Source organism: Sciurus vulgaris (assembly GCF_902686455.1).
Source record: "Sciurus vulgaris genome assembly, chromosome: 14".
Classification (NCBI taxonomy): domain Eukaryota; kingdom Metazoa; phylum Chordata; class Mammalia; order Rodentia; family Sciuridae; genus Sciurus; species Sciurus vulgaris.
Window position 1 is genome coordinate 51,108,862 of NC_136475.1, and position 8,408 is coordinate 51,117,269.

At 37.9% G+C, this 8,408-nt stretch overlaps 1 long non-coding RNA gene across 2 annotated transcripts in view; it reads right to left on the reverse strand.

Annotated features, from left to right (window-relative positions):
• LOC306643906 overlaps positions 1 to 2,706 on the reverse strand; it is a 41,980-nt gene extending 39,274 nt beyond the window's left edge. For both annotated transcript variants that reach the window (XR_013759107.1, XR_013759108.1), the window contains exon 1: positions 2,274 to 2,706. This is a non-coding gene — a long non-coding RNA (uncharacterized lncRNA). The remainder of the gene's footprint in view (positions 1 to 2,273) is intronic.
• Positions 2,707 to 8,408: the final 5,702 nt, after the last annotated feature.

Below are 8,408 nucleotides of genomic sequence, written 5' to 3' on the forward strand. Positions count from 1 at the left end.
TTTTTTTTTTTTTTTTTTTTTTTTTTCTTTTTCTGTCTCACAAAAACCAAGTGTTCTCCAGCAATGAGGCAACGGAAAAAATCAATACTTGCCATGTACCATGTAACCAATAGAATAAGGGGAATGATTTATGTATGGATGGATGCAGCCTGAATCAGCTGGGGCCTCGTACAGAGAGGGAGAAAAAGAGAGGGGGAGAGACAGAGAGAAAGAGAAAGAGAGACCAGGGGGAGGTAAGGGGAGGCTCAACTGCAGTGATTGTTTCTACAGTGTGGCCAGATTTTTTTTTTTTTTTTTTTTTTTTTCTTCCTGCAGCAATAATCCCCCTCTCTGACTCTGCAGGACATAGGCAAAGCCTGCAATTTGTGGACTATATGATGGCTCAGCTTTCCCCTCCTTTCCTCAGTCATGAGGCCATGTTTATATTAAGGTCCACTGAGAAGAAGAGAAAGATGCGTGGCCTGCAGCCCTTCGGGCTTCCAGTCATCTCTACCCTACGAAAGGCTGGTGATGGGTTGACAAGCACTAGTTGACAGAGCCTCAAATAATCAACAGGATTCAAAAAATAAAAATAAAAGCACCCCAGCACTGCTTCCTAAGAAGACCAGCGGGAAGGGCTTACAGACAAAAACTACTCTATGCCTCAAGAGTTTCGGCTGGAAATATAGTTTGGTTAACTGGAAATCCAGGGCGCTGCAGCATCTAAAGGTATTTAATCCTGAAGGTAACTTTTAGGGTTAGCTACTACTCTTGTTCAAAGCTTAAATATGAACTGTAGTTATGTGCTTATGGTGGGAAGGTGCAAATAGAAATCACCAAACCCAAGTACTTCCCAGCTGGATACCTGGTCCTATTGTAGAGGGAATTCTGGTAGCAGTGACTTCAGGCTGAGTTAATCATTTGCTTTAGAATGACATAGTAAGTGTATTTTTAAATGCGAAAATACTTTATAAAATTCCTACTCCCAGCTTCTCAGGATAAACCTCTTTAAGACTTTGTGGGAGGCAAATTTGATCATTTCTTTGGATGTTTTTGATTTTCAGATGTATGTAAACAGACCTAAATCTATTTTTGTAGGTTATCTTCTTTATACATTGTGCTTGAAAATATAGGAAGCTTGACAATATAATTCCATCAATCTGTTATAGAAAACTAAATTATGTCCTTTTATGAGGAACATTGATGCTTTATAATTTTTTGTTTTTATATCCTTTACTCATACCCAGTGCTAACATCACAGTTAGGCATTCCCCTAAAATATCCTGTATTTTGTGTATGTTTCATTCTACCATACGTAATAGCGAAAGATATTTTAAATACCAACTATGTCGGAATAATGCCATGTCGTTAATGTATTTGGAGCCAGTTAAAATAGCCTCCCCATATTCAGTTGAAAGTGCCTATTCAACTTAATAGTATCATAAACTCTCTTGATAAATGTCCTGTAATTTTAAAAAATGTGTATTTACCTTACACAAATTATCTTATCTCTGTTGAAAAATGCCATGTTGTTTCTTAAATATGTATATTAACCCTATAAAAATTACCACAACTCTTAACAAAATTCCATGTAGTTTTTTAAATACGGGTATTCAAAGTATACTGGATAGCAGTTTTAACATTTTTCTATGTATAAATATATTTTCTGATTTTTTTCTTTTGTTTATCACATAATAATCTGATTTTGTGACATCATACTTAGGTTTATAGTTTATAGTTAGGTTTGCATAAACAGGATGAAGAATTAGAAACAAAGTGTGGATAGTTAGAAAACATAAAGAACTATTTTCAGTACTCCTCATCTTTTAAGTGACTCTTCATATTTTAATACCATTTTTATAAATGTTGCTGAAGAGCACTTAAAGTGAAGCCTTTTTAGTTATAAATCAGTACACACTTTCAAGTCTTCACTTAAATATCTAGTCCCTGAAAGATTTGATTTACCCTGTTCCTTATAAAATTATCTGGGGAAGATTTCTATGTAAACTGAATAAATACATATGATTTTTTTTCTCTCTCAACAAAATGGAGAACAATAAAAATTTAGTCCACAAGTAAACATACACAGTAAAATACCTTTCAGTAATTCTAATACAGACTGATTAGCCAAGCCAGCAGATGATGCATTTTTGAATGGGGGACCAAGGAGATACGTGCTGCATCTCTGTGTAAGAAAAGATTAACATTGTTTTTTTAAAATTCCCTGATCTTGACCATTATTCTCCCTCCCACTTTTCTATTTCCCCAAACAGGTAAAAAACAGGACCTATTACCATCTTTCCTGTTGGCTCCCCTGCCTCAGCCGCGCTGTCTGGGTGAGGGTTAATAAAGAGAGAAAACCTGGAGATGGTCCAAGTAGAGTGAGGAACGTGAAGCTCAACGCTGCAAGTGCCTCAGCCATAGGAAGGTTTTCAGCACCCTGCAAGCGGGTACATGCTCCCTAAAATCTAAAGCCTGTGGGAACCAAGCAGCGGTCACCAGCAAGGTGCTGCTCAACTGAAGGTAAGCACAACTAGGACCTTATTGCAGGTTTATTTTTAGAAATGTGTTGCTGCCACTTAAGAAAAACTGTTCTCTATAGCAGAGAGAAAGATTAAAAGCCTGCCAAAGGTCACAGAGAGTGTTTAATGAGTCTAGCCAAGTCAGTTACATTATTTGAGATGAGCCTCACAAACACAGGTACCTGGGATGGTAGTGAAAAAATTCTGGCTTTAAAAGAGAGATGGGGGGAAGGGAGAAATACCCAAAGTGAGTGATAAACTGTAAGCAGGGAATGAGTAAATAAGAAACCCAAGAACTGGATTCCATTGTTATTTCATAGAGTCCCCAATACCCGTCCTTTTGTTGAAAAAGTTTAATTTTATTAAGCATAACTTTTTGAGTTCTAACAGAAGCTGATAATCGTTCACCCCAACATGAGGTTAATTCCCTGTAAACATCTGGAGTTAAGATTCATAAATGAAACTCTTGTTGGCATCTTACACTGTGACAAAAAATAAAATTCTTATTATGAGCAAGGATCTTCAGTGAACACCTGCTTTGGTTTCTTCTCCTTTATCAGTGGTTAAAATTTCACTGATGAAATACCCATTAGAGAGAAAATCAATATCTGAGTTTAACCGCCTGCTTTGTTTTAATGCCTCAAATTATTTTAAAAACTGATTAACATGAATAACTATTTAGGAAGTACAACAAATGAGAGTCTTATATTGCTATTCTTGCAGCCACCAAAAGAAAAAAGATAAATTGATATCTAGTTCTTACTTACTTAATAATTAATTAGTCCACTAAATAAAAACAAATGAAATAACTGATTTGAAACATGTTTCTAAGTCTAATTTTTATGAATAAAAATGAAAACATTATAATGTTAAAAATAAAAATATCATTACTTCTGAATAAGTGGGATACTGCTTTTATCTAAGAGATAACTCTTACACACTCACCACAAAAGAACTCTTTCTTGATCACTCCTTTTCTTTTTTCCTCCAATTAGTCTATAGCAGCCAAAGCATCTTGAATTAGTCAAGTTTAATCTGAACATAATTGGGTGGCAAATTTCTATTTTCTAACCTAAACTAGCTCACTTTAAAAACAAATAGAACTCGAATTCTATTTAACAGAAAGGCTAAATAGGGACAACAAAATGTGAGGATGCATTTCTTTGACATACTGATAAAATATTATTACCTGGACCTTACAGACCTTGCCAAGGCATAAAAGCATAGGCAATAGTCTACTAAAAATACTTAAAAGATGGATGCTCAGACCTACACTTCAGCTGCTTCACTGGGTGGAATGAGGTTCCTCAGCCCTTGTCCTGGCTGTTTGCATTTGCATCTTTATAGATTATGAGGAGATATAGATCCTTTCGTCTCTCACAAAGCTGTCCAATTCAAGCCACAACCTAAAATGGTTTGACTGTATGGGCTGCCTCATTTATTCAAGCAGAATTTTTCTCTAAAGATCTAAATGAGAACACATCCTCCCTTCTCACCCCCAGGGAATAATCCAAAAGATGGGAGGTTCCTAATAAAACAATTAATTGTGATAAATTTCTGATTTTTGCTCCTTCGTCCAGGGCTATTTCCATGGCAACATCCTCTCATCCTATTGTTGGGTTGTTCTTCATTCACACAGCAGGTTAAGCCCAGGGCAGCCAGGGCAGGCTGATGGTCAGCCTTTATTTTCTCTGGCCCTTCAACAAAGGTTAGTTGGGGTCACCAGAAGCCAAAGGGTAATTACTTTTCCTCCTCAGGGTTAAAGGTACACAGATTGCTATTGGGACAACTGTATGGATGACCTTCAGCTTTTAATGTTCAATCTTCTTTTCTTTCATCAGAACGAATAAATATGATAGAGCAATCATAATGCAACCTCTATGCTAAGATTTAGAGCAGAGAGCCAAGCATATTTTTGTAAAGCTAATATACATTAGCATAATATACCCTTGAAATCAATTTGGAAAACCCAATGCATTAAAAAGGTTTCCTACCCCTTAAATAAAATTAATAAAAAAAAAAAAACACCCAAAGCAGAAAACTATAGCTGTGTACTGATTTCTCCTACTCAATTAATCTGATATTCATAATTTCTCAGGCTTCAATCATTTTTCTGAGTTTGTGTTCTTTAACGATGAGAAGAAAATGGAAGCTTTCCTGACTCCATCAGGACTCTATTTCTTTCCCTTTAAATACTGATTGTAGCCTGGTTCCCCTAAATCAGACCAAATTAAATTTGTGCTTATGTAGGTCTCTCTTCTTAAAGAAAGTCAGTCTCTAAAATAATTGGGAGCAAGGGTGTCTGCTGAAATTCAGTTCTTTAAACACTTTGTCCCACCCATTTGAGGAGCCACATTCAGTTTTCAGTTCTCGCTCACAATCTGAATGTTGGAATAAGTGATCGCATTGGACTCCCAAAATGGAGCCCTGCATCAGTTAGAATGCATGTGTTGTTTTTCTACCACCAGGTAAAGACTTTCAGCTCCCTGGATGTGATGGGTTTGCAGGTGGTTCTGCAAAAGAGAGGCACAGAAGGGGGCCTACGTCCCTTCTGAAGGAGGGAGCTAGGACCATCTGGAAAGGACCATTTGACCCACAGCCTTAGCCAGAGGGCATCCCCTCCCTGAGTCTCTTCATCTTTGTCCTAGAATTTGCCTCAATGAAAAGAACTCCAGGGGATTGAAAGCAGATTCCCACTCCTACTAGACAAAGGTGGAGACACTGTTTCTGCCCATTATCTCAGATTCACCTGTGCCTGATCTGAGATCATCTTCACACTTGATTTCCCTCCAGGCCTCTTGTCTCCCAAGTCAGCCTTGACCTAGCTGTCTCTCTAACACCTCTTTGTACTTTTTCATATGAAATCATCTTACTGCTAAGGAGTCACTGGAAACCTTCCAGAGTCACCTCCTGAGGCTGACGCTCTAGGTCACTTCATCACTTGCTCTTCCATGTGGCTTGAACTCATTTCTCAGCCTCTCTTCCTTGGCCACTCTGCCTTACTAAATTAGCCTGTAATCTCCTGTGTGTGGCTTTCCCAAGCTTGTACCTTTTCCCTAAGTGACCATTCTCTTTTTCAATTCTTGCTTCTTGTAAAGGTTGGTTCAGAATTTAGTTCCTTCAGGAAATCCTTCATGTTTTATCCTCTACTACATCTAAATAAATGCATGTAATCAAAAGACATGTCATATACCTGTAACATATATTATATACATAACCATCCATTGAAGCTGTAGAAAATGCATCTAGATATCTGAATCCTATTAAGTAACAAGTTTAAAAAGAAAACAAAACAGTACTTCAGGTTACTCCCATTTACTAATTCAGGGGCCTCTTACAGCAACACTATTTTACATTAGAATTTGTTACATAGTTGTCCTTGATATTCATCTTGGTAAGTTCTGTTTTTTTCACTTTATTTTTTATGGCCTTTCTGAATTTCTACAAAGTCTTCATAGCTGTCATTCTTGAAAGCAAAATATTTTGGCATCATCATATCACAATCTCCAAAAATTATCTCCTTGTTCTCAATGACTGTCAACGAATGTCTGTTATTAGTTCATAACAGACAGGGCTGTCGACTCTTAAAGTTGGCTCTAATGTGGTCACCTGGAGCTTCAAGGAGTGTCAGAGAGTAAGGAGTTCAAACAAGGTAAACTTTAAGAAAGTAATTATCTTTTTCTTTCTGCATCACCTCTCCCTTCCTAGTCTCCACTCCATCATCCCCAACACTCCCAGCTCTGCAGAGTCCCTCCTCACATCAGGATTTGAATGTCAAAAGGCCATGCCTACCCAAGATCCATTCAGAAAGATGCCTGGCTAAAGGTGCTGTATTTAGCAATAAGCAGTGCATCTCTAATGATAGCATCTCAGGCATTTTGCAAGTGAGATATGGTAGAAGTATCACCTGCCTGGACTTGGCCAGATCATCCTTTGAGTGCTCTCTGAGCCAGAAACAGATTGGAAGAAAAGCACTTGGGATGTGTCAGGTCAAAGCCTCTGGCCACAAGCACATGGCACTTTCCCTCATCTCAAAGCAGACACAAACATTACTCCTCCTTAGAGGGAAACTCAGGCAATTGCCCTTAGCTGCTTCTTACTAGCTTTTTCATTTTCTCTTAAAATTCAGTCATTAGTTTTCACGTCTGTCGTAGGTTTCTATCCTTTCTATTTTGAAAAAAAAAAAAGATGTTACAACAAGAAGGACATATATAGAGAGAGATAGATACAGATAGATAGAAACATATTTCAACACAGAAGTATTTTTACAATCAAAATCAGTTCTTCCTTTTGTGCCAGAAATAGGTGTGATTGTCACCCCTTCTGATTATCGGCTTCACATGTGGGACATAAGGCTTTATCTGAAGGAAGTTACAGCAGAAACTTCTCCAGCAGTTGTTGAGTAGTTGAGAAGTTACAGGAAGTGATAGGGAAGTGGCATGATCCAGAGCACTACACTCTTGTGCCAAGTGGGTGACAGGTGTCAGTACCTGGCATCTCAGGGTGAGACGGTGTCCTAAAGCATGGAACAATTCTGAGACTGACACTGAGTAGGACTTGGGAAGAAGATTAGAGTACAGAGATGCTCAAATTTTAGCACACGTACAAAATACAGATATCCCGACCTCAGCCCAGAGACACTGGTTCAATGGGTCCCCAAATCGGTCTCCAACAAGATGGCATGTGATGATGATGTTTCCCAGCTCTAGACCACTCTTGGAGCAGTTCTGTGGTAAATTTCCTGTCTCTGGATTGACTCATTTGGTTAAAATGAACCAGCATCTTTGCATGGGCCAAAGGGTTTCTCACCTGTTCAAAAATGCTTGTGATTTCGTGATTTCTAGACACCAATCTCTCCCTTTGTTCTGGTGTTTTGCTTCACTTTGACATAGACAGTTAATTTATATGAATCATGTGAGTCCTTAAGAATAGGATCTTTTCATTTTTATTCAGCTGCAAGGCCACTCCTTTCCTCAACTGAAACATTTTCTTGCCCTTCACCAATATTCTATATCCAGAGAATCTATTTCCACAAATTTTAAGTCCCCACTTCTATGCCAATAATTGATTCTCTCTCTTCTCTAATGGTAAATGAGCTAGGAGGTTGCCAAGACATACAAGGTGACATAGCCCTTTCACAGGAAGCTTATACTGTGGGCAGTAGCTTAGTAGGGCCAAACAGACTAGGTTCAGGTCCCAACTCTACCTTTTATTGGCTGTGACTCCAAACAAATAATTTAGCCTCTCTTATCCTCAGTTTCCCTTCCTACAAAGTAAGAATAATAATAATAACAAAAATAATACATACATATATATACATGCATGCATACCTCAGAGGGATACATGCATATATGAAGTTTAAGCATGTAATGCACATAAAGAATGTAGCACAGTGCCGGAAACATAGTAAGACCTGGATCAATTGTAGCTATCATTTGTATAAAACCCACATTAGCACAGAGTTTAAAATTCCAGCTCATTGTTGGGCATGTGACACATGCCTATAATCTCAGTGACTCGACCTGGGAGTCTAAGGCAGAAGGATCGAAAGTTCAAAGTCAGCCTCAGCAATATAATGAGGCCCTATGCAACTTAGCAAGATCCTGTCTCAAAAATAAAAAATTGAAAAGGCTGAGGATGTGGCTCAGTGGTTCAGTACCCCTGGGTTCAATCTGCTGTAACAAAATTAAATTGAATTAAAATTCCAGCTTTGCAGCTTTCTTGTTAGGTAGTTTTGGACAACCAAGTATCTAATTAAGCTTCATTTTCTTCAGTTTTAAATGAAGATAATTCATCCATCCTGCAGGATGATTATGAGGCTTAAAAAATAAAGATCTATATAGTTCCTAGCACTGTTCCAGAAGATATTCCATCAATGACTACTACAAGTAGTACTGTTATTTGATG